This window comes from Erinaceus europaeus, chromosome 12, assembly GCF_950295315.1.
Source record: "Erinaceus europaeus chromosome 12, mEriEur2.1, whole genome shotgun sequence".
Taxonomy (NCBI): Eukaryota; Metazoa; Chordata; class Mammalia; order Eulipotyphla; family Erinaceidae; genus Erinaceus; species Erinaceus europaeus.
Genome location: NC_080173.1, coordinates 69,348,587 through 69,374,526, shown reverse-complemented (window position 1 = coordinate 69,374,526; position 25,940 = coordinate 69,348,587). Strand labels below are relative to the sequence as shown.

Here is a 25,940-nt window from a genome sequence, read left to right as displayed (position 1 = left end):
GGGGAGCCAGAGGCTTGAACCGGGATCCTTATGCCAGTCCTTGCACTTTGCACTACCTGCACTTAACCTGCTGCACTACTGCCTGACTCCTGCATATCCTCTTCTTAAGAAGAAGATCACCCGATGACAACAATAATAACTACAACAATAAAACAAGGGCAACAAAAGGGAATAAATAAATAAATTTTTTTTAAAAAAAAGAAGATCACCCATGTAGCTCCCACTGTACACTGTTGGCCATCAACATGTTCAGATGCAGAAGAAAACACCTGTCAGGTGGCAGTCTAGCTCTGCCACTCACTGTTCAGTTTATGTCAACCTCTGAGCCTCAGTTTCCCCACTGAAGGATTTGTCTATCTCTTAAAGGTCACCCAGACTTAGATCTCCTGATTTTGCTAGTATATAATAAGAGTTACCTTCCCCGGGAAAATGCTTCTTTTTCTAGCTTCCCAATGTAACCTGGGTCTCCCCACCACAAAGATGTAGGTATTTTTGACTCTCTATTAAAATATCTTGTTTTACTAGGTTTTTGAGGCCCACAGCTGCTCAGAGGCCACATTTGTCCCAATGTCACTGGTTAAAAGCAAGTCAGATCAAAAAGTACCCTTGTGCCTCAGCTGAACACTGCTAACTGCTTTGAACCTTATGCCAAGTCTAGGGCTTATCAGCCAGAGAGTGTGTGAATTACCATATGAAAGAACTCTCTTGGATCATATTTGAAAGAATCATCTTTTCAATTTAGATAAGAAAAATGCCTAGTCCTTCAGAAAAATACATATAAATTCCTCTCTAAATGTCCAAATTAGTTTATGCCCATAGCAAACGTTATTACTTTCTTCTAGGATAAAAGCTCCTTTAGCTGCGAGGGAGCAGCAAGAGACCAGAACATCCTGTTTGGGTAGAAACTGCAGAAGGACCACCACAGAAGGTTGGTCAAGTTGTTCACTGCACAAGGGTGTTCCACTGATGAGGGGGAGGGGAGCTGGAAATTAAGCAGTGACCGAAATCTAGCCCATGTGTCACTTATCACGCCATGTACTCTGTGACTTATGTCTTTTACAAGTGAGATGCACTTTTTTGTCATTAAGCAAAGGCACTGGATCTGCTATCAGGCAGCCCACATCATAGAAAAATAGACCTTTTCTCTGTTTTCAAATACATCAGCTCCCAAGAGTAGATTAACAGAAAAGCAGAAATAAAGGTAGACCTTTGTGGAGTGGGTATAAGGAGATACTTCCCTTGGCTACCATACTGGTGTCTGGAGGGGCTTACACACCCCTAATACCTCCCTACTGGCTTCTAAAAGATCATGGCTCTCAGAAGAACCCAGTAAAATGCTCCCCGCTCCACCCCATCTTCCATTCCCCCTCAGTTAAGCTTAGCTAGACCTCCCTTCCCCTCCATCAGTCTCCCAGCCCAGGAGAGTCTGTTAATTATTCTCAGAGCACTTTCCTTTGCAGCACTCCTGTTGCACTTCTAGTAATATGTGTGCAGGTTATTTGATTTGTCTTCATCTTCTCCATAAGACTGTAAATTGTATAATGGTCGACTGTGTTGGGTTTTGCTCTTGTGTCCTCAAGAGGGGTTATGGATAAGTGAAAATGATGTGAACTAAAAGTTCCGGATCTTGCATTTCTGCACCTTCCCTAACAGGCATAGGGGACCGATTGGGCACAGTGACATGGGTCACTGTGACCTCCACCCTACCCACAGCCTGAGGGAATAACCTAGAAAAGCCACACCCAACTCTGATTTGACATCAGCAATCATATGGGACCAGCAAGACACCTGATTTGAGAGGGTGCCTGCTTTTTTCCCCTCTTACCTCCTTTCCCTGTCTCTGTGTCTGTCTCTGTTTTTATATCAGAAAACAACAGCTTAGAATGGTGAAAGTCTGGCTATGGCAACACACACACACACACACACACACACACACACACACACACACACACACACACACCAGCTTCCAGGGAGGTTGGCACACATGGCAGGAAGTGCAAGGACTGGCACAAGGATCCCAGTTCAAGTCCCAGGCTCCTCACCTGCCTGCAGGGGGGTCACTTCCTGGGCAGTGAAGCAGGTCTTCAGGTGTCTCTCTCTCCCCTTCTCTGTCCCCCCGTCTCCATTTCTCTCTGTCCTATCCAACAGCAATGACTACAACAACAACAAATGGGAAAAATAGCCACCAGGAGCAGTGGATTCGTAGTGCAAGCACTGAGCCCCATCTGTAACCTTGGAGGCAAAAAAAAAAAAAAAAAAAAACCCAGCTTCCTCAGTCTTATCCCAATACATTGTAATTAGCATATCTAAGACTTGCACGGTTAACAAGGTCTACCAGGTGATACCAATCTACTTACCAGAGATGAGAGTTCACTCATATTCATAGAGTTCACATATATTGTCGCAGTCAACTTACCCCCATTTTTTAAAAAATAGTGATTTAGTACTGATTTATAAGATTGTAAGATAATAGGGGTAGGGGCCAGGCAGTGGCGTACCTGGTTAAGCGCATGCATAACAGTGTGCAAGGACCCAGGTTCAAGTCCTTGGTCCCCACCTATATGGGAAAGCTTCACAAGTGGTGAAGTAGAGCTGTAGTTATCTCTCTTTCTTCTTCTCTATCTTCCCTCTCCTCTCAATTTCTCTCTGTCTCTATCCAATAATAAATACAAAAAAAAATTAATAGAGGTATAATTCCATTCCACCAGAGTTCTGTGTCCCATCCTACTCACTGGAAATTTTCCTATTGTTTATCCCTCTGGGAGCAAGGACCAAAATTCTTTTTGAGATGCAGAAGGTAGGAGTTTTGACTTCCGTAATTGATTCTTCACTGGAGATGGGTGTTGGCAGTTTGATCCATACCCTACCTAGCCTGTTTCTATCTTTCCTTAGAGGGTAGGACTCTGGAGAGGTAAGGCTTTGGGACACATTGGTGAGGTCATTGTATGCTGTCAGTTTAAGGAAACTAAGATGCCATAGAGTCCTTAAACAAATAAAAATGGAATTACCTTAATATCCAGCAATATCACACCTAGGAATTTATCCAAAGGACATGCAGGGGGCTGGGTGGTGGTGTACTCAGTTAAGCACACATATCATCTCCAAAGGACATGCAAACACTATTTTTTTTAAAAAAATTGATTTAATAATGATCGATAAGACCTTAGGAAAGAGGGGTACAATTCCCACCACCAGAGTTCTGTATCCCACCCCCTCCATTGGAAGATTTACTGTTCTTTATCCCTCTGGGAGCATGGACCCAGAATCATTATGGGGTACAGAAGGTAGAAGGTCTGGCTTCTGTAATTACTTCCCCACTGGACATGGACATTGGCAGGTCAAACACTAGTTTTAAGGGACATATTCATCCCTATAGCTGCATTATTCACAATGGCCAAAGAGTGGAAGCAGCCTAAATGCCCATCAACAGATGACTGGCTAAAGAAGCTATGGGATATACAATCTGTGGAATACTATTCTGCAATCAGAAGATAGTATTGTGTCCATTGGGACAAAATGGATGAAACTGGAGGGTGGTTATACTTAGCAGAATAAGTAAAGAGATGAAAGACAACTACAGGACATTTTCACTCATATGTGGAATTTAGAAACAATGAACTTGCAAACACATACACACAGAGGCAAACAAACTGTATGTAAGACTTTGTGAGGACGTTGATGGTTATCACTGGGAGGGCAGGGGCACAGAGCCTTGGTGGTGGCTGCAGTATGGAGCTCTACCCAGTAACCTTACAATCTTACTATTAATTACAAATAAAAATGGATTTAGAAAGCAAAAAAAAAAAAAAAAAAGCCATACAGAGGAACTTGAAGCCCGGCTCATGGAAGGCTTTCTGATGGAAATAATGCCTCAACTGTTGGGTTTTAACAAAAATGAGCAGTGTGAGGAAAGGAGAATGGCATTTTGGGTTGAAGTAATATACACAACCAAAGAATACTATGTAGGGCTTGGATGTGCTTCTGGGACATGGCAGTCTTGTCCCATGAACCAAATGACAAGAATTTGGCTGTTGGTTAAAAAGAAATCAAGCAGGGGCCAGGTGGTGGTGCAACTGGTTGAGTGCACATGTTACAATGTGCAAGGACCTGGGTCAAGCTCCCAGTCCCTGCCTGTAGGGAGGAAACAGTAAAGCAGTGTTGCAGGTGTCTCTCTGTCTCTCTTTCTCTCTGTCACACCCTTCCATCTCAACTTCTGGCTGTCTCTATCCAATAAATAAATAAAGATGATACTTTTAAAAAATATTTATTTATTTCCATTTGTTGCCCTTGTTGTTTTATTGTTGTAGTTATTGTTGTTGTTGAATAGGACAGAGAGAAATGGAGAGAGGAGGGGAAGACAGAGAGGGGGGGAGAAGTGACCCCCCTGCAGGTGGGGAGCCGGGGGCTCAAACCAGGATCTTTCTGCTGGCCTTTGTGCTTCACACCACGTGCACTTAACCCGCTGCACTACCGCCCGACTCCCAAAGATAATAATTAAAAAAATAATAATAATAAAGCATAAGTTACCTACTATCCAGTTAGGTTCCCAGGATGCTTTCTGGTAGGAATGCCATGTTTCAGAAACCTACAGAGGAGTTCCTTTATATCCCCTTTCTAATGAAGGCATCATTTATATTTTTAGTTTCATTTCCCTTCTCATTATCTGCTTTCTTTAATGAAACCATAGCCTCATGGAATAGTTTTCTGAGCCCACTGCCATCATGGCAGCATTACCACTATTCCTTGATTAAATAAGGTTGGTTTAAGAATTCCATCCAGACCACAATACAATATGAAATTGTGGGCAAAATGACAACATGGGCATTGTGGCAGGACAGGACAATCTTACACAATATACAAGCAAATTCTGAAGCACGAAGGTGACGCAAGCCATGATTGTTTCCATTGGGGAGGGGGGCCCAAGTGGAGGGAGATAAAGTGGGGTATGACACAGAAGATGCATATGGGATGGAGGATAGAACCACAAAGACAGAACCTCTGCAGGAGGAGAGGGACCAATCCACCAACTTGGTGCTTTTTTCTCCTTCCCTACCATAGTTTGGTAAGTGAACCTCAGCTCAGTTGGTAGAAAAGCTCTCTCTTAACTAGACATTTTTCTAACTGGTAGGAATTTTTGTAATAAGTAGGATTTTGTAATAATCCTGGGTCTTGCTTGGATAGGTTTTCTAAGACCAGTAAACATGCTGAGGAAAGAAAAGGAGTGTTCCCACCAGTTTCCTCTTTGTGGGGCTAGTGGCCTCTAGAACCACAGTGAACCTAAACTTCTCAGTTTCTATACCAGGCTGTGGGCCCAGGCATCTTTTGAGCAATGCACCACGCCACAGTTCATTGCCACCCCACCGAAGCCTGAAGTATCTTGTCTGTTGTCCAGTTATAAATTAATCTCTTGTCATCAGTGATTAACTTATTTGAGCCACAAGAGCTGCTGAACCAAAACAGCCCCTTGGGGTGAAAGCATCTCCAACATCCTGTGGAGTGTGGATCTTCCTATGACCCTCATGACTCTGGCCCTTGTGCTATGTCAGCAGAGGAGCAGAGATGACCAGGATAGGGGTCCTGCTCTAGAATGCTGTCTGAGTTGCTCAAAGTGGAGATCCACATGGCCAAGGTCTAAGGATTGTTTCCTTTAGTGTGTTTGTCTGCAATGAAAGTGCTGAAAAATGGGATTGGGGCAGGCCTAGTTCCTAAGGGTGGATATAACCTGAACACAGTAGTTGGGATGGAAGAATGTGGATCTGAACTTTGGAATACACTAGATGATAAAGGGATTTGAGGATCATCTCTTAGAACATAAATCATGACAAAGAAACAAGGTGTTAGAGATCACCAGCTCCAACATCTTGATTGTGTAGGTGCCTGACAGAGGGTTTGATTCACCCAGGGTCACACTGTAGAGCCCGTGGGGAGAGAAAGAACAAATGTCAAGATGTTGGTGTCTGTTGTTCACATGTCAAGTAAAACTATTTCTTTCCTAACATGAAGATAGGTGACACACCCAGGAAATACTTCCCTACACCACACATTTTGAAAGCTTTAAACAGAGGCTTTCTCTGAGTAATGCAGGCATATTTGGTCTTCATCCCAGGATGCTTCTGAGCAATAACTAGAAGATGCATTTGTTTACATCTGTGGCTATCACCCCAAAGCCTGTGATCTCTGTCTAACAGTGAGAAAAAGATCAGACAAATGCCAACTGAGAGATATCTACAAAGAACTCAACAACACCACTCAAAACTATCAGGAAAGCCTGAGAAACCATCACAGGTCCAAGGAGCCTAAGGAGTCATGAAGATTAAAAGTAAGTGGTGCCTAGGATACTGGAACGGGAAAGGGCCATTAGGAGAAAACAGATGAAATATGAATAAATGTAGAGTGTATTTTATAGTGATGCACAATACTGATTCCTTAGAGCAAATATACCACAATATGTAAGATTTAATATTAGGGGAAACTGGATGAAGAGTATACTGGAACTCTGTGTTTACTATCTTTGCAACTTTTCTATATAACTAAAACTACTTTAAAATAATATGTGTTTTTATTTTATAATTTTATTTTGCCCATCAGGGCCTAGTGCATGTACAATTCTATGTCTTCTTGTTCCCAGTGGACTTTTCTCCTTTTAATTTCAGATAGTAATACACATCTGGGACAGGAAGGTGAAAACACAGGAAGGTAGACTGGATAGAAGAGCGATAAGAAGGAAACAAGGAAGACACTGTGATACAAAGTACAAATGTAACTATGACCATTTCACAACTGATGACTGCTTAAAAAATGTGGTGTATCCACTTCATGGAATATTATTTGACCATAAAAGAGTATGAAGCACTAACATATAGTACAAAGTGAGTGAATCTTATAAGTAGTAAGTAAAAGAATCCAGACCCAAAGGTTCACAGACTGCACTGATTTCATTTCTGTGTCATGTCTATAAAAATCAAACTCATAGAACAAAGTAAATTGGTGGTTTCCAGGAGCTGGGAGAGTGGGGGACTGTGAGTGATTACTAAAGGCTACCTAGAGAGTTCCTTTGGGAAGTGATGAAAGCTTTCTGCTGATAGATAGTGGTGATGGTTGCACAGCCTTGAGAATGTACTAAAACTAGTGAATCATACACTTTGACAGAGTGCATTTTATGGTGTATGGATTATAAATTTAAAAATATAATGAAAATGTAAAAAGTAAATATAACCTAAACTGCACCTCCAAGCAGCTCACAGTGTAAGTGGGGAAGACAGTTATCAGTGCAAGTGATTGTGAGGCACTGCCCCTGTCCTAAGCTCCATGGAGACAGGAGCAGTGAGAGTTTTGTTCATCACTGTTCTCACCCCGCACACTGCCTGGTCCCTAACAGGCTCTTAGAAACCACTTGTTGAGTGAAGGAATGAATATGTTGGGTCTTGGGATAACTGTGGGTCAAAGAGGAGAATCTAAAGGTGTTTAGAAACACCTAGGGTGCTCAGAAAAACACAAGCTGTTACACAGACAAGATTTTCCACACTGAGAAACCCTGAAGATTCTCATAGCCCTCCCTCGTTACTATTCCATTCAATCCTGGATCCCTGAAGTCCTGCAAAGTCCTTCCAGTTCACTGCCCACTCCCTGGATCTCTTCCTTTTAAGACACCTGCAAACTCAACGAGGAAGCTCAAGCCAATCGTCTATAGACCAGCTCTGCTCTCCCAACAGAGCTCACAGGCTAAAGCAGGGGTGGGGATTTTTTTTTTCCAGTAAAGGGTCATTTGGATATTTATAACATCATTTGCAGGCCAATGAAAATTATTAAGTTAAAAATCCTCAGCTAATGCTGCTACAAAAAAATCCTGTGGTTGCCTTGGCAGGGGCAGACCACATTATTTCATGGGGCTTATATAATCCTCAGTAGGACACTCCCCACCCGTGGTGTAGAGAAAAGAATGTGTATGGACATGTGTATGCACATACCCCTCACCTGACAGCTGCTGATACAGTGTGTCCGGCATGAGCACACAGCGGTGTGCAAAAGGTAGTGAATGCTTGAAGAGAGCGGTTCATGGGCCCTTGGGCAGAGGAAGGCTTCCCACAGGAGGTTACATCAGTATAGGGGTTTTGAGGGCAAAGAATGATTACTTATGGAATTCAGTTTTTGAGTGGGTATATCTTTACTATTCCTTTTAAAAATGATTGTTCCTTTATGCAAGGGGGGGGGTCCCCATAGGTCCTCAGATATAACCTTTAATGTCCTAGCAAAGCCCCCAAGGGCACTCAGCTACTCAACAGTAAGTGTCATCAAAAAATTAAAAGTGCTTTTTGACTTCTTGAGCCAGCCAAAAGGAAGTGTTTTTTTTTTTTTTTGTTTTGTTTTTTTTAATCTAGCTTTAAGTGTCTTGAAACACAGGGTAGCCATGGCTGGGAATTGAGTGTCATTGATGTGGGAAGGGACTAGGCAGAGAGCTCTCCACCAGAGTGGGAAGAAGTCTATAGAACTCTGCTCTGTAGTCTTGGCACAGTGTCAAAGTGGGAAAAGCAAAGGATTTGTAACCAAAGCTGGGTGTGAAAAATATTTCTGCCTCTTAGTAGCTGTGTCAATCTCTGGAAACACAATTTCTGAATCACAGTTTCTTAGATGTAATGTGGGGATGTAGTACCCTGTCCTCAGGGCTGCTTTGAAAGTTAAAAAGACCATGTGTAGAAAGCATCCTGATCAAATATGGCAAGCAAAGAAGACACATTAAATTCCAGGTATTCATGATTACTATAGTAGAGATACCTTGTAAATCTAGAGTATTTAAAAATAAAGTCTGGGGTCAAAGGAACCCTCCTGCACTGCTGGTGGGAATGTCAATTGGTCCAACCTCTGTGGAGAACAGTCTGGAGAACTCTCAGAAGGCTAGAAATGGACCTACCCTATGACCCTGCAATTCCCCTCCTGGGGATATATCCTAAGGAACCCAACACATCCATCCAAAAAGATCTGTGTACACATATGTTCTTGGCAGCACAATTTGTAATAGCCAAAACCTGGAAGCAACCCAGGTGTCCAACAACAGATGAGTGGCTGAGCAAGTTGTGGTATATATACACAATGGAATACTACTCAGCTGTAAAAAATGGTGACTTCACCGTTTTCAGCCGATCTTGGATGGACCTTGAAAAAAATCATGTTGAGTGAAATAAGTCAGAAACAGAAGGATGAATATGGGATGATCTCACTCTCAGGCCGAAGTTGAAAAACAAGATTAGAAAAGAAAACACAAGTCGAACCTAAAATGGAATTGGAGTATTACACCAAAGTAAAAGACTCTGGGGTGGGTGGGTGGGTGGGGAGAATACAGGTCCATGAAAAATGACGAATGAAATAGTGGGGGTTGTATTGCTAAATGGGAATCTGGGGAATGTTATGCATGTAAAAAAAACAAAAAAAGGAAGAAGAAGTAGAAACGCAAAGCAGAAATTGACTGAGTTTGGAGTATGGCACCAAAGTAAGAAAGCAGAAGTATACTAGAGTTTGCAGTGAGTACCTCCCTAATACTTCCTCTCCACTTTTCCAAGCTTTGGGTCCATGATTGCTCAACAATTTGTTTGGCTTTGTATGTTAACTCTCTTTTCAGTCACCAGGTTCCAGGTGTCATCAGGATGCCAGCCAGACTTCCCTGGATTGAAGACACCACCAATGTGTCCTGGAGCTCAGCTTCCCCAGAGACCCATCCTACTAGGGAAAGAGAGAGGCAGACTGGGAGTGTGGACCGACCAGTCAACGCCCATGTTCAGCGAGGAAGCAATTACAGAAGCCAGACCTTCTACCTTCTGCAACCCTCAATGACCCTGGGTCCATGCTCCCAGAGGGATAGAGAATGGGAAAGCTATCGGGGGAGGGGGTAGGATATGGAGATTGGGCGGTGGGAATTGTGTGGAGTTGTACCCCTCCTACCCTATGGTTTTGTTAATTAATTAAAAAAAAAAAAAAAGAACTGTTTTAAAACTAAAATAAATAAATAAATAAATAAATAAATAAATAAATAAAAATAAAGTCCACCCCGAATCTTCCTCTCACCCTCCAGTCTATTCTAAATCTTATTCAAAGAATGAATTGAGCCCTATGGTTTTATCCTGGGCTAAATTACTGTGCCATTTCACAGTTAATATGTTAAATGTAAAATCACAGAGCCACAGAAACTGGAGTCATGGAGATGTCTCTGTCCTTAGCCTTGCCTGTAAAACAAAACAAAATACAACAATAGGCCTAGCAGACTGAGTAGATAAGCTGAGAATGAAAGATTTTTGTCCCTAAAATATAGGAAGCTGGGAGTCAGGTGGGCGCAGCTGGTTAAGCACACGTGGCGCAAAGCACAAGGACCGGCATAATGATCCTTCGAGCCCCCAGCTCCCCACCTGCAGGGGAGTCGCTTCACAAGGGGTGAAGCAGGTCTGCAGGTGTCTGTCTTTCTCTCCCCTTTTCTGTCTTCCCCTCCTCTCTCCATTTCTGTCTGTCCTATCCAACAACGACGACATCAACAACAACTACAACAATAAAACAACAAGGGCAACAAAGGGAATAAATAAATATTTAAAAAATATATAGGTATGAAGCTTTAAAGTAACATCTGATTTCATTTTGCTTCTCCAGCATTGCTTCTTCAGAGTGACACCTTTGAATGTATAAACTCACATGATTTAAACAGAACAAGAGGGAAAGGGAAAGGGAATGAAAGAGGGAAGGTCCTGGTATTGGTAATTAATTCTTTAAAATCCTCAATGATTTCCAAAGAGCAGCCATAGTTCACTGCATGGGACCAGCTCCCTCTGGTGCTTCACACTATACCCTCTCAATCAAAGCAATAGGAAACACATGCTTGCGTCTCTCTACAGGTGCAGCTAAGTTTAATAAAAGTGCACCCCCAGCAGTAGCCTGACACTGTACTAGAGATACTGTTGGAGGGCATGAGCTTACTGTAAAGCAGTCACTAGGAGTGCTGGGGATCTCAACAGATCCAGACCCATGCTGTGTATTAGCATTTGTGTGTTAATGAAGTAGTCCAAGGTCTTTGCTTCTGAATGTTGCTGTTTAAACTCTAGATGACTTACAAAGGATTTTGAATATTCTTAGACACTATACGATGACAATACATCTGAAAAAGTAAGTCAAATATTTCTTAAATGACTTTTAATTTAAGTATGGCTGTTTTTATTCAACTTTCACTCAATCGTGAGTTTTCGGGTTGTTTCTTTAAAGGTGGTTTTGATTTCTTTCTCATGTATGCAACCACTAGATGGTGCACATTACAAAACTTTAGTCCTGAAGGCTAACTGCAGTTGGCCACTTTGCAATGACAAGGGAGTGGGATTTAGGGCTGTCAGATTTAACAAAAACAGAAGATTCCAGTTAAATTTGAATTTCACATTTCAAAATTTTGTACTAAGCAACAAGCAAAATAAATAAGTAGTCTTGGGGCTAGGGGGTGGTTCACCGGTTGAACGCATATGTTGCAATGCTCAAGGACCTGGGTTCGAGTCACTGGTTCGAGTCACCTGCAGGGAGGAAGCTTTGCAAGTGGTGAAGCAGTGCTGTAGGTGTCTCTCTGACTCTGTCTCCCTGTCCTTCCCTGTCTCCCCCTTCCTCTCGACTTCTGGCTGTCTCTATCTAATAAATACATAAAGATAATGAAAAAAATAAATAAGTAGTCTTTAGTAGATGTAAGTCCATGAACTATTAAAAATAACTGAGTGTCCTGTATTTTACCTAGTAACTTTAATAAGAGAGGACTTTGGGGAATTAGTAGATAATTCAGTGGTTCTCAACTTTTTCAGCTTTACAGTTTTGGGTGGCATGTTAGAAGGGGTCAGAAATTCAAAATACAACTAGTAGACTGGTTTACTAGGTAGAGTGCAGAGCTTGTGTGCATGAGACCCCCAAGTTCAGTCCTTAGCACTGCATATGCTAGAGGCAAGCTCTGATGTCTTTCTCTCATAAAATCAGTGACTCTTTAGGGACTGGTCAGTGGCACACTTGGTTGAGCACACACATTATCATGTTCGAGGACCCGGGTTTAAGCCTCTGGTCCCTACCTGCAGGGGACAAAATTACAAGCAGTGCTGCAGTACAGCAAGTGTCTTTCTTTATCTCTCCCTCTCTCTCCTGCTCCCTTCTCATTTTTTGTCTGTACTAAATATAAGAAAAATGAAAATAAATCTTTAAATAAAAAAACTCAACAGCCATGATGAAACAATAAAATGGTTCCTCAATGACTATAGTACACCTACAGTTAACCCTCTACTTCCTGGATTTAACTTGCATCATTTATAAGTTTAGCTGTTCCTTCCAGGTTACATCTTATTAATCAAGGCAGAGTTCTGGAAAGCTCCAGCAAACTCTCTTGCTTTCTCTATGTGTCCATTCTCTGAAAGTAAATTAGACCCATATGACTTTGAAGCATATAATCTCAACCTCAATTTGACAGAAAAATTGATATGTACATAGTCATTTAATTGGACCTTTACGTGTTGATCAAAATTTGATGGCATGTTAGAAGTTAGTACCAACATGTCAGGTTGGTACTAAGTCTCTTGCCCACATTTGGCATCCCTTGGCCAGCCTCAAATGGATAAGAAAACTTTACCTGCCTTTAGAGGTAGTCTCTCTGCTTGACCATAAACTCTAGGAAGGGACTGTCTTTACAACATCCAACACAAGACAAAAGCTGATGAGCAAACTTGAATCCAGGGCACTGCACCCTATGTCAGTGTTGTAGTCAACGAACTTCTTTTTTTCAATGCACTTCCTAGACAGATTGGATTTCCTAGTTTTGCAGTCTAAGCTGACATCTACGTAGCCTAATTCTATATGACAGTTGTGTCCCTGAGGAGAAGGAAAAGGGAGAAAAGATAAAAGCTCAGAGTTGGTACAAGTTAGCCCTACTTAGCCTACAAGTTAGCCTACAAATTAGTCTGCTCTGATTATCTGTCTCGTTCATACTGAGGGAGAGAGAAGAGCTCCATAGTAAAAAATATTTCTCTCTCTCTTTCTCTTTAAAATTTATTATTGAATAGAGACAGGGAAATTGACAGGGGTGAGGGATATCAAGAGAAAAGCAGACACCGGAAGTTCTACTTCACCACTTGTGAAGCTTTCCTTCTGCAGATGGGAACCAGGGGCTTGAACCCAGGTCCTTGTTCACTGTAGTGTGTGTGCTAAATCAGGTGTGCCACCATCTGGCCCTGTCAGAAATATTTCTCAAGCACAGTGTTAGGACCTTGTTTCTTTCACTTACAAACTGATTGTTTCCAAGTTTAACTCCCTGGGAGGACACATAAATGGCACAGTACTTTCTTGACTCTGCTCCAGACCTTGTGAATACAGTGACACTGGTCAAGGTTCTTTCTTATTTCTAGAAACCCATTCAAAATAAAGCAGTCCCCCAGGGACACTGCTTCTACCAGATAAAAAGAGAATCTACATTTACCAAGAGACACAGTGATCTCTTGTTAATTCATTCTTTGACTCTAAGACATTTAGAGATGATTATCATAGACCACCTGCAGAATGGATGTGAGATTCCTAAGCTTCATCCCAATACCACAAGTAACAAGGAAAATTTTGGATTCTAATGTAACACCATATATAGATAGCTTCATAAGAATAGTCAGACAATGACATGATCTGGAAATTTTTACTCTCTGAGATATCCTGAATTCCTTAGGACAACACATGGCTAAACAAAAAGGAAAGGCGCCTGCATTTTTCAGATCTTCCTCACACTCACAGGCATAGCGGTTCTAGAGAGGAAGTCAAACACTCCTCCTTAGGAGGAGTCAAGATTGAAATGAGTCATCTTTTCTCCCCTGCTGAGAAGTTCTCATCTCTCTCTCTCTCTTTTAATTAACTAATTAATTGATTGATTGGTGTTGGGGTTTTTTTTTGCCTCCAGGGTAACTCCTAGGGCTTGGTGCTGGCACTACAAATCCACCCCTCCTGGTGACCATTTCTTTTAAAATATATTTTATTTATTTATTAATGAGAAAGTTAGGAGGAGAAAAAGAAAGAACCAGACATCGCTCTGGTACATATGCTGCTGGGAATTGGGACCTCATGCTTGAGACTCCAATGCTTAATCCTCTGTGCCATCTCCCCGACCACCCAGCAGTCATTTTTTTTTCTTTTTTTTAAATTGAATTTGATAAGACAAAAAGAAATTGATAGAGGAGAGGAAAATAGAGACACCAAGGTTTCCAATAATAGATGAGTGGCTGAGAAAGTAGTGGTCTATATACACAATGGAATACTACCGAGTTATTAAGAATGACGAATTCACCTTCTTCACCTCATCTCAGATGGAACTTGAAGAAATCCTGTTATATGAGATAAGCAAGAAAGAGAAGGATGAATATGGGAAGATTTAACTCATAGGCAGAACTTAAGAAACAAGAACAGAAAGGGGAAGTATAAATATACATTACACTTTATTGGACTGATTTGGTGTATTGTGCCAAAGCAAAGAACTCTAATGAAGGAAGAGGAGTAGGGGGCAGAGCTTTCAGCTCTTGGTATAAAATGGTGGGCCTAATTTGGAGTGACAGTGTTTGAGAAAATGACAGTGAGATGAGAAAATGTATTCATATGCCAACAATTGTACTGTGAACCATTAACCTCCAAATAAAAAAATAAACCATTACTGTTGCTGGGCGTCCTCCAGTCAGCCGAGAAACGGGGAACCGTTGGTGAGGGTAAGGCACGGAGGAAAGGATCAACCTCTGGGAGTGCTTCAGAGAGACAGCTCGTTTATTGTTCAGACACAAGGTTAGATATACTGATCACCATCAATAGGAACATAGGTGAAGTATGTAGGACCCAAGGAGGAAAGCGCGAGACACTCACTCCATGTTAATTACCCCCAGGTGCACCTTATTCATGCTCTTAGGTTACACCTGCTTCTCATATCCAGCTCGGACTTAAAGGCAAGTTACTAGCCTATAAGGACCCAAGTTATGGCCTTATAAAGGGAGGTCACATATTGGTCACACACGAGAAACGGGAACCTTTAGCGTATGTTGTGTAAGGAGACAGCTCCCTTGCCCCTGAGCTCGGTGCCATATCAGCCTACAGAGTGGAAGAGGGACGTGCCTTTAGGCCACGTTGGCCTTGGGGTCTACCTCCTCAAGACTCAGTATAGAAGTAGCAGGCCTCTATCCAGGTTGGGGGGGGGGGTCTGCACCTCCACAATTAACCTCCCAATAAAAAAATAAAAGTCATCCTGGAGAAGTGAAGCCCTGGTGATGGCCAAAAAAAAAAAAAAAAGGAAAAAAACTATAGGAAAAGGAGGTATTTCCACTCATTTTTTTTCTAGGGTAGACTCCTGTCTCCCTCTTCTTGTCTTCACCATGCAGGAGTGAAAATCACAAGAAACATTGCTTCTGAATGAAAACTTACAAATCTCTGTAAATTTGATGTTTATTCTATTCTTCATCTTGATAGAATTCTAGAAGAGTGAACCTGGGGCTTCATACTTGTAAATCCTGCACTCTACTGCTGAGTCAACTCCTGGTCTTAAAAGATGCATTTATTTATTTCACATTGTGTGTGACTGAGAATTCTAGGCTGAAAGCATTCTCCCTCAGAACTCTGTAAGCACTGCTCCATTGTCTTGTGACTGATAACTGTGGTGAGGAGTGGATAGTCTACAACAATGTGATGTGCAAACAGTCTCAGTCCCAATCTGATGATTCGCCTCAAATGACAATAAAAGCAGACATTCATCAGAGGAAACTTATATTCTCATTGTGGTGGGATTTTAAGGATGTGTTTTTTGAGTTCCTACCAAGGAACCAAACAATTGGAATGAATACTGTCAGCAACTGGGAAGTCTGAATGAATCCATCATCCAGAAATGATATCCAGAGCTCATTAATTATAAACTTGTGCTCCATTACAACATGAGGCCACACACAAGTTCGATCACCTGTCAAAAATTATTGGTACTTGGATATAGTGTCAGACCACCTTGTGCTGTCAGACTTCCACTTGTTTCACTCTCTTCAAAACTCCTTGCAAGGTATAACATTCAATTCAGATGAGGCTGTAAATCAGCCCCTTGTTCAGTTTTTTGCTGCTTAAGACAGTCCCTTCTATGAAATGAGAAATTATCAAGCTCACTGAAAGATGGCAAAATGTTATTGAATGAAACAGTCACTATCATTGATTCATATTTGTCTTGTATATAAATAAATGGCCTTTGAAAAACAGAAAAAAATGTCATAACTTTTCTGACAACCCAATATATTAAATAAAAGAGATGCACATTAAAAGTATAATGCAAAAAAAAAAAGTATAATGCAGGGAGCCAGTCAGTGGCACTCTGGGTTAAGTGCACATAGTGCAGAGCTCAGGGACCAGCACAAGGATCCCAGTTCAAGCCCTGGCTTCCTACCTGCAGGGGGGTTGGTCACTTTGCAAGCAATGAAGCAGGTCTGCAATAGTCTATCTTTCTCTTCCTCTCTCTGTCTTCCATTCCTCTCTCAATTTCTCTCTGTCCTTTCCAACAACAACAACAAAACAAAACAAAAAAATAAAGCTTTTTTAAAAAGTTAGTTGTTAGGGATCTAGGCGGTGGCACAGCCGGTTAAGCACATGTGGCGTAAAGCGCAAGGACCCGCCTAAGGATTCCAGTTCGAGCCCCCAGCTCCCCACCTGCAGGGGAATTGCTTCACAAGCTGTGAAGCAGGTCTGCAGGTGTCTTTCTCTCCCCCACTGTCTTCCCTTCCTCTCTCGATTTCTCTCTGTCCTACCCAACAACAACGACAGTAATAACAACAACAATGACAATAAACAATAAGGGCAAAAAAGGAAAAAAAATTTTTTTTAAAGTTAGTTGTTAGATACCACAGTATAAATAATGTCCATTGACCATAGGATGTCAAGGTTAGACAATTATTTAACAGTATAAGAAGTGAAAAATTAAAACTGGCTCACACCGTAGGATGACTATTATCAAATGCAAGTAAATGAAAATAAATGTTGGTGTATTGCACCGAAGTAAAAGACTATGGAGTGGGGAGGAGGGAGGGTTCAGGTCCTGGAACGTGAAGGCAGAGGAGGACCTAGTGGGGGTTGAATTGCTATGTGGAAAAATGGAAAATGTTACGCATGTACAAACTATTGTATTTTATTGTCGACTGTAAACCATTACTCCCCCAATAAAGAAATTTATAAAAAAAAATCCTGTAACTCAACATTTCCTCAGTAAAGTGACATTGGAATTAAGAAATTGAATGTTGGCAAGATGTGCACAAGTTTGAAATTTTGTACATTGTTGATGGGAATGTAGCAAAATGCAGACACTGTGGAAAATAGATGGCGAGTGCTCAAAAACTCTGCAGTTTAAAAAGATGATATTGTGGGGAGTCGGGCTGTAGCGCAGCGGGTTAAGCGCAAGTGGCGCAAAGCACAAGGACCGGCATAAGGATCCTGGTTCGAACCCCGGCTCCCCACCTGCAGGGGAGTCGCTTCACAGGCGGTGAAGCAGGTCTGCAGGTGTCTATCTTTCTCTCCTCCTCTCTGTCTTCCCCTCCTCTCTCCATTTCTCTCTGTCCTATCCAACAACGACAACAACAATAATAACTACAACAATAAAACAAAAAGGGCAACAAAAGGGAATAAATAAATAAAATAAATATTTAAAAAATAAAAAACAAAAAAAAACTTAAAAAAAAAAAAGATGATATTGTGTCCTTCAGGACAAAATGGATGGAATTGGAGGTGATTATGCTTACAAAATAAATAAAGAGATGAAAGATAACTACTGGATGGTTTCACTCATGTGTGACATCTAGAGAACTGAAACAATTAACTTGTAAAAAATCCAAAACAACAATAACAAACACCAGAAGCAAGCAAACTTTCTAAGACTTCTGGTAACTATGGGGGTTATCTTTGGGAGTTCTGGAGTGGGTGTGGTGTGGAATTATACACTATAATATTACACCCTTATAACCCACTGTTAATCACAAATAAAAAAAATTTAAAATTTTGGTCATACATGTAACCTTGGGCAAGGTTCTCTAACCTTTAGTTTTCTCATGTTACAATATCATCACTACAGAGTAGTATTTATGGAATATATATCGCATAACTTCTTTTAAAAATATTTTACTTATTTATCAATAAGAATGATAGGAGGAGAGAGAGAAAGAACTAGACATCACACTGGTACATGTGCTTCCAGGAGTTGAACTCAGGACCTCATGCTTGAGAGTTTAGTGCTTTATCCATTGCACCACCTCCTGGATCACTCCCATAACTTCTTTAGACAGTCATCTGTTGATGGACATTTAGGCTGCTCCCACTCTTTGGCTATTGTGAATAATGTAGCTATGAACATAGGGGTTTGCATGTCTCTTCAAATTAGTGTTTGGATAAATGCCTTGATATGGTGTTGCTGGATCATAAGGTGATTCTATTTGTATTTGTTTAAGGACTGTCCATACAGTATTCCAAAGGAGCTGCACCAGTTTGCATTCCAACCAGCAATGTAGCAGAGAACCTTTTCCCCTTTTTAAATTTTTTTTTTTACCTGCTTCACCGCCTGTGAAGCAACTCCCCTGCAGGTGGGAATCAAACCGGGATCCTTACGCCGATCCTTGTGCTTTGTGCCACGTGCGCTTAACCCACTGCGCCACCACCCGACTCCCCCTTTTAAAATTTTTTTTAATTATATTTATTTATTTATTGGATAGAGATAACCAGAAATCAAGAGGGAAGAGAGGGATAGAGAAGGAGAAAGACAGAGAGACACCTGCAACACTGCTTCATCTCTTGCAAAGCTTTCCCCCTGCAGGTGGGGACTGGGAGCTTGAACCTGGGTCCCTACACATTGTAACATATTCTCTCAACCAGGTGTGCCACCACCTAGCCCCAAACCTCTTTGTCTAGAACCTTGCCAACACCGGTCATTTCCTGTTTTCTTGATGTAAGCCATTCTCACATGTATGAGGGGGGAGTCTCAGTGAAGTTTTAGTTTGCATTTCTCTAATGATAAGTGAAGTGGAGCACTTCTTCATGTTCTTGTAGGCCATGTGCATCTCTTCTTTAGATAACTGTTCAGTTCAGTGGCAACACGGCCAGGATTTAAACTCAATTCCACACTCTTCTGTATCTGACTTCACAATTTCCACACTGAACCTTTTCTTTGCATAACCACTATACTATCTACCCCTGTCCTTACATACTTGCTAAGCAGACAAGTATTCCTACTACTTCTGTCACTATGTGATAATTAGGTTTCTGCTTCCTTAGGACAAAGATCATCCATGTTTTACTCTGCTTAGTTCCTCCACAGTGCCTAGGCCTAATAAATCACTCAATTAACATCATTATCACTACTATTATTATTATATATCCATGAAAAACAACCCATAGAGGGAGTTTCCCAAAAACAAAATCAGGATTCACAGAGGACAAAGGCCAAAGAACATTCCAGAGGGCTGAAAGGGGAGAGACTTGTACTCATCACTGGTGGGGCAGAGTGCCTTTGTGATTTCTGGCAGAAAATGGCGTGGGCACAGGGTCAGTAACCATTGAACTTGCTGCTTGCTCTTTCCTCTTCTTAATGATGGTATTGACTGCAATCCCTCTATTCTTTCTCCACCCCTATTTTATTGAGTGCTTTAGTAGTGATTAAATCTCCCATTTAACTCACACAGGACCAAAAAGAACCTACTATACAAAGATTATTTACCATCCAGAAAGCTGGACTGATGAAATTGTGACTTATCTCTTCTAGGAAGAGGTTGAATGTATTTATGTAGATAAATGGCTATTCCTGAAGTACAGATAGGATACTTTAGTGAAATATATATATGGAGGGAGAGAGCAAGAGAGAACAAGAGCGAGCGAGCAAGCAAGAGAGAGACCCACCATGACACTGAAGTTTCCCCCACTGTACCTCCCATATGGTGCAGGGATTTGAACCTGGATCAGCACATGGCAATGAAAACACCCTCTCTCCCCCTTGAGTTACCTCTCTCATCCTCTCTGGATGGAGAATTCCTTCTTTGCCAATAGACAAAGACATACAAAGGAGCTGGAGCTTGAACACAGGTCTGACACCAGGGGTAGCTCTCCTGTTGCAGCAAGAGTTGGACAGAAACTATGACAAAAAGTTTCAAGTAAAACAAGACACACCACCCAACCCACTTGATTTTCTCCCCTTCAGTTCTCAGCCAATTCCAGATCTGCACTTCAAATCCCAACCCCAGCCCAGTTGCTTCTGCCGGAGGGGAAATGATTCCGTTGGAGATATCTCTGGTGCAGTCAAGCAGAAGATCATTTTCCCTTGTGGTTTCATTGATTTTATGATGAGGGAGTCTGTGATCTTAGTTGGAAATATTTATGCTTTAAGGACAGAAATTCACAGGGACTCAGTAGTGTCTGTAAGGCCTCTCACTCCCAGGGACCGTCTTAATTTGGTGATTCCTCCCCTCCCAGGCTCCCTGACTCTTTCAGCGTTTCTGTAACTGGGTTGGGCAGTGTGCATGATATATGAGGCTGTGTGGGCTCCTTCAGAGCCCACGTGGAGGAGTAAATTACAAGTGAAAGCACCTCTTGGATGGGGCAACCTCCCTTGTCTTGGCGGCACTTCAAAGCTTCCTGAAAATTCCCCAAGGAGAACAGTCAGTCTCGGTGGTCTCAGTTCAGCCCTCTGAAGGAATTGTCAGACTCCTGGCTAAGTATTCTTAGCAAGATCTTCTGGTTGTCACTCATTTGTTTCCACACCCCTCTCCCAGTTGGTCATGCCCCTCGCAGAAGAAGACACCGAGGCACGCAGAAGCCAAGGCTGTAAACTTAACTGGCTTGGAAACTGAACCGACCCAGATGAACAACCTCCAGATGTCAGTCTGGGGCTCCAGCTACCTGCACCACAAGCCTGAAGAATCAGGATTATGGTCTATCTCAGAGTCCCCAGCTCTAGCTCAAATTATGGCAGTTGCAGGAAGTCAATACCTGTAGTAAAAAAAAATGAACAAAAGTGGTCATTATGACAAATTTAATTAATGTCTAATTTGAATATAAAGTTTCTTTAGTGTATATGTCCAAACTGACTCTTTCTTTCTTCCTTCCTTCCTTCCTTCCTCCCTTCCTTCCTTCCTTCCTTCCTTTTTTTCTTTTTGCCTCCAGGGTTATTGTTGGAGCTAGGTACCAGCACTACAAATCCACTGCTCCTGGTGGCCATTTTTTCCATTTTATTGGATAGGACAGAGAGAAATTGAGAGGGAAGGGAAGCTAGAGAAGGAGAGAGATGGGCCAGGCAGTGGTGCACTTGGTTAACTGATCACATTACAGTGCGCAAGGACCCAGATTCAAGTCCCTGGTCCCTACCTAGAGAAGAAAAGCTTCACAAGTGGTGAAGCAGGGCTGCAGGTGTCTCTCTGTCTCCCTTTCTGTCTCCCCCTCTCCTCTCAATTTCTCTCTTTCCTATAATAAATAAATAAATAAATAAATAAATAAATAAATTTTTAAAAAATATAAGGGGGCCAGGCAGTAGCACAGCTTGTTAAGCGCACATGGCACAAAGTGTAAGGATCTCAGTTTGAGCCCCCAGCTCCCCACTTGCAGGGGGTTGCTTCACAGTTGTGAAGCAGGTCTACAGGTGTCTTTCTCTCCTCCGCTCTGTCTTCCCCTCCTCTCTCAGTTTCTCTCTCTCCTATCCAACAACAACGGCAACAAAATGAGGAAAAAATGGCGTTCAAAAGCAGTGGATTCCTAGTGCCTGCACCAAGCCCCAGTAATAACCCTGGAGGCAAAAAAAAAAAAAAGAAAAGAAAAGAAAGAAAAAACATTTTTTAAAAAAAGAGGAGAGAGAAAGATAGGCACCTGCAGATCTGCTTCGCTTGTGAAGCATCCCCCCTGCAGATGGGGAGCTGGGGGCTTGAACCTGGGTCCTTTTGCTTAATACTATATGCCCTTAACTAGGTGCACCATCACCCAGCCCCCTCCAAACTGATTTCTCAGTAACTTCCAGGTACCAAAATAAAAATGCAATTGTAAAATTCATTTAAAATTTTCAAAACATTCTTGCTTATAATCTGTCATTAATCTCTTTAGCATCCCATGAGCCTGGCATATCTGTGACCATCTCTGAGAGGAGTTAGGTTAATTTGCTCAAAATCACACATATACTAAGTGGCTAAGCCAAGACTCAAACCCAGATCTTTCCATTCTGGGACCAATACCTTTTGTTTTTTCTTCCTTCCTTCCTTCCTTCCTTCCTTCCTTCCTTCCTTCCTTCCTTCCTTTCTTTTTTGCCTCCAGGGTTATCGCTGGGGCTCTGTGCCTGCACTATGAATCCACTGCTCCTGGAGGCTATTTTTCCCTTTTGTTGCCCTTGTTGCTTATTGTTATTATTGTTGTTATTGCTGTCATTGTTGTTGGATAGGACAGAGAGAAATCAAGAGAGGAGGGGGAGACAGAGGGGGGAGAGAAAGAGACACCTGCAGACCTGCTTCACCGCCTGTGAAGTGAGCCCCATCCAAGTGGGGAACCTGGGGCTCAAACCGTGATCCTTGCTCCAGTCCTTGCACTTCACGTCATGTGCACTTAATCTGCTGCACCACCACCCAAGCCCCAACCAGTAAATACCCTTTCTACTCCATCACAACAGGAGATGTATTTTGTCCCTGCCTTCTCAGAGGCCCTGCAGGAGTTACTGGAAAAGTAGGATGAAGTCATGCATGGGAAACCTCTGATTTTGCAATAGACAATGGGACAAGAAAACGAGGGTGATGTCCACATTTATTTTTCTTGAACACCTGCTACATACCAAACTCTGTGCTTCCAAGGGAAGATTTATAGGACAGCTGAAGCTTCAAGTCTGTTCTTCATGCAGACCCTCCAATGGCCCTGAGGAGTGTCCTTTACACAAGAACAATTGAAATGTCCTGTGCTCACTTATAAAGAACCTAGATCAGGTTTTCCAAATAAGACACCTACTCTAAAAATAATAATAATAATAATAATAATAATAATAATAATATGCTCACAATGATAAGCAATTTTTAATCAGTCACCCCAAGGAAAGATGTAATTATCTTTCTTCTCTGACTATTGGAAATATAACAAAACCCCCTTTTAATTTATTTTTTTATTATTTTTTAAAATTTATTTATTCCCTTTTGTTGCCCTTGTTTTTTATTGTTGTGATTATTATTGTTGTTGTTATTGATGTCCTCGTTGGATAGGACAGAGAAAAATGGAGAGAGGAGAGGAAGACAAAGAGGGGGAGAGAAAAATAGACACCTGCAGACTTGCTTCACCTCCTATGAAGCTACTCCGCTGCAGGTGGGGAGTCGGGGGCTCGAACCGGGATCCTCACACCAGTCCTTGCGCTTTGCGCCACGTGCACTTAACCCACTGTGCTACCACCCGACTCCCAAACCCCCCTTTTTTATCTATTTATTCATGAATATAAAAAGAGAGAGAAGAGAGACATCACTCAGACATCACATGTACTGCTGGGCATCGAACCCAGGACATCAGTTGGGAAACTACTACCATGTCATGAAGATGTTCAGGCAGCCCTTTGCAGAGCAACAAACATGAGCTTCCTGCAAACCATTTTAGAAGTGAACTATCTCAGCCACAGTCAAGCAAGTCCCTGGCTGACTGCAACCCAACCAACATCCTGTCTGCAATCTCTTGGGGGCCCCCAGCCAAAAACACCCAATGCTAAACCGCTCTTGGGTTCCTGACCTGCAGATAGTACAAGATAACTGTTGTTTTCAGCCAAAGCATGTTAGGGTAATTTGTTATACAGCAATAGGTAACTAATATGGGAACTGCTTAGTGCAATTGTAATGGAGAGTCTGGTCAGCTGTTTCTGTAATTTTTACACAGGAGATTGGGTATGATCGGCTCCCTGCAAAACCATCACCACTGGACAAACTATTTCAAAAACATGCTTTGCCAGTAATGGATCAATAGTGCATTATTTGTGTGTTTTTCATCATTTCTCTTTAAAATATTTATGTAATGAGATAAATACAGAAAGAAAGAGTGGGGGAGGGGGTCACCAGACTCAGCTCTGGCTTATGGTGGTACTAGGGATTGAACCTAGGACCTCAGAGTCTAAGGCATGAATGTCATTTGCACAACCATTATGCTATCTACCCAGCCTAATAATGCATTTGCTGTATTAGTGTGTTCACCTTGTATTTTCTTTTTTTAATTTTTATTTATTTATTTTAAGTTTTTATTAGTGATTTAATATTATTTTATGAGATTATAAGAACTATAATTGTAATAGAGGTGTAATTCCATACTTTTCCCACCACCAGAGTTCTGTGTCGCATTCCCTCCACTGGAAACTTCCCTATGTTTATCTTTCTGGGAGTATGGACTACAGATTCTTTTTGGGGTGCAGAAAGTGGGAGTTCTGCCTTCTGTAATTGCTTCTCTGTTGGATATGAGTGTTGGCAGGTTGAGTCATACCCCTAGCACATTTCTATCCTTCCCTGGTGGGGTAGGGCTCTGGTGACGTGAGGTTCCAGGACTCATTGGTGAGTTGTCTGTCCAAAGAAGTCAGGATGGAATCAGTAGCATCTGAAACTTGGTGGCTGAAATGCAGTAAGATGAAAATCATGACAAAATGTTAAATAATAAACAGGAACTATAAAATAATAAACAGGAACTATAAAGTAGGAATACAGCTGATGAAAGTTGTGATCTTAAGGTATAATGGAACTAGGAAGTTTATTTTAGGGATTAGGGATGTTCCTAGGAGCCTATGTCTTAATTATCTCTACTTGATAGCTAACATGGGGGTGGACCATAAATCTTGTCTGTGAAGATGGTGTCAGAGTTGAGAGTAGAACTAGGAAGCCTGTGGTCCAGGAGGTGGCACAGTGGGTGAGGCATTGGATTCTCAAGCATGATATGGGCGGCACATATATCAGAGTAGTGCCTGGTTCTTTCTCTCCTCCTATCTTTCTCATTAATAAATAAATAAAATGTTTAAATAAATAAAAAGAACTAGGAAGCAGGATTAGGGCAGAGAGTTGCTCACAAACTTGAAGAAGATATATAAATGCAATTAACTATTAACCACAATGATGTGACGTGGGGCCCATATCTATTCATATTTAGCACAGGAGTCTGTATAGCCTCTGAGTCCCTGTCAGACTGAGCTCACAGTCCATAGTCACAGCTGGAAACATTCCAGGTTGTGCTCATTTCAGAGCTAGTTTTTGACTGGCAGAGAAACATGACCCAGGCTCCCTTCAGAAAGTGTGACAGTCTCTATCAATGCTATTTCATAGTGAGGGAACATTCCTGAGTAAACCTACAAAAGGGCTTAAAATGACATTCCCAGTTGGTGTGATCATGATTGAATACCCTGTATTTTCAAACTTTCTCTCAAACAGAGGAGGTGCAGTGGTGCAGATGTTTCAACTATATGCCTATTACCAAAAGAACCCTTCTAAATTTAGGAACAAAATCAGTGCTATGAGAAAAATAGTTCCTTTTAAAATGTATAATCTAAACATGACAGAGGATTTGAAATGAATTTATAGTGTTATATCCTTCTACAATATTAAACAAGAAAATGGAAAAAGAAAGTAAAAATAAGCATTATATTAAGAAATTTGAAGGTCAAGACTAGAGCAAAATTAAAAAGTGCTGTGAAAGCCCTAGGCCCTCCAGTTACTAAAAACAAGCCATTGGCTTTGGCTTTGTTGAGACCCCCCCCCCCCCCACCCCCAAATAGAACACAGAACCTAGCTAGTTTCAGGTTCCCATTGTCAGGACAAACTCCACCGACCATGCAGGACTCTACCTGCAGAACAGACTTAATGCTTACACTTGCTGTTTTAAAATTCTTAGTGTTTTTCTCTTTGAACTTGTGTTCTCTGAGCAAAATCTAAAGGAATAATGGAGCATGTATTGGGAACACC

At 41.6% G+C, this 25,940-nt stretch overlaps 1 protein-coding gene across 1 annotated transcript in view; it reads right to left on the bottom strand.

Annotated features, from left to right (window-relative positions):
- Positions 1 to 25,940, bottom strand: part of LOC103108121 (C-C motif chemokine 15-like) — a 290,207-nt gene that overhangs the window by 205,337 nt on the left and 58,930 nt on the right. The gene's annotated exons all lie outside the window — the stretch shown is intronic.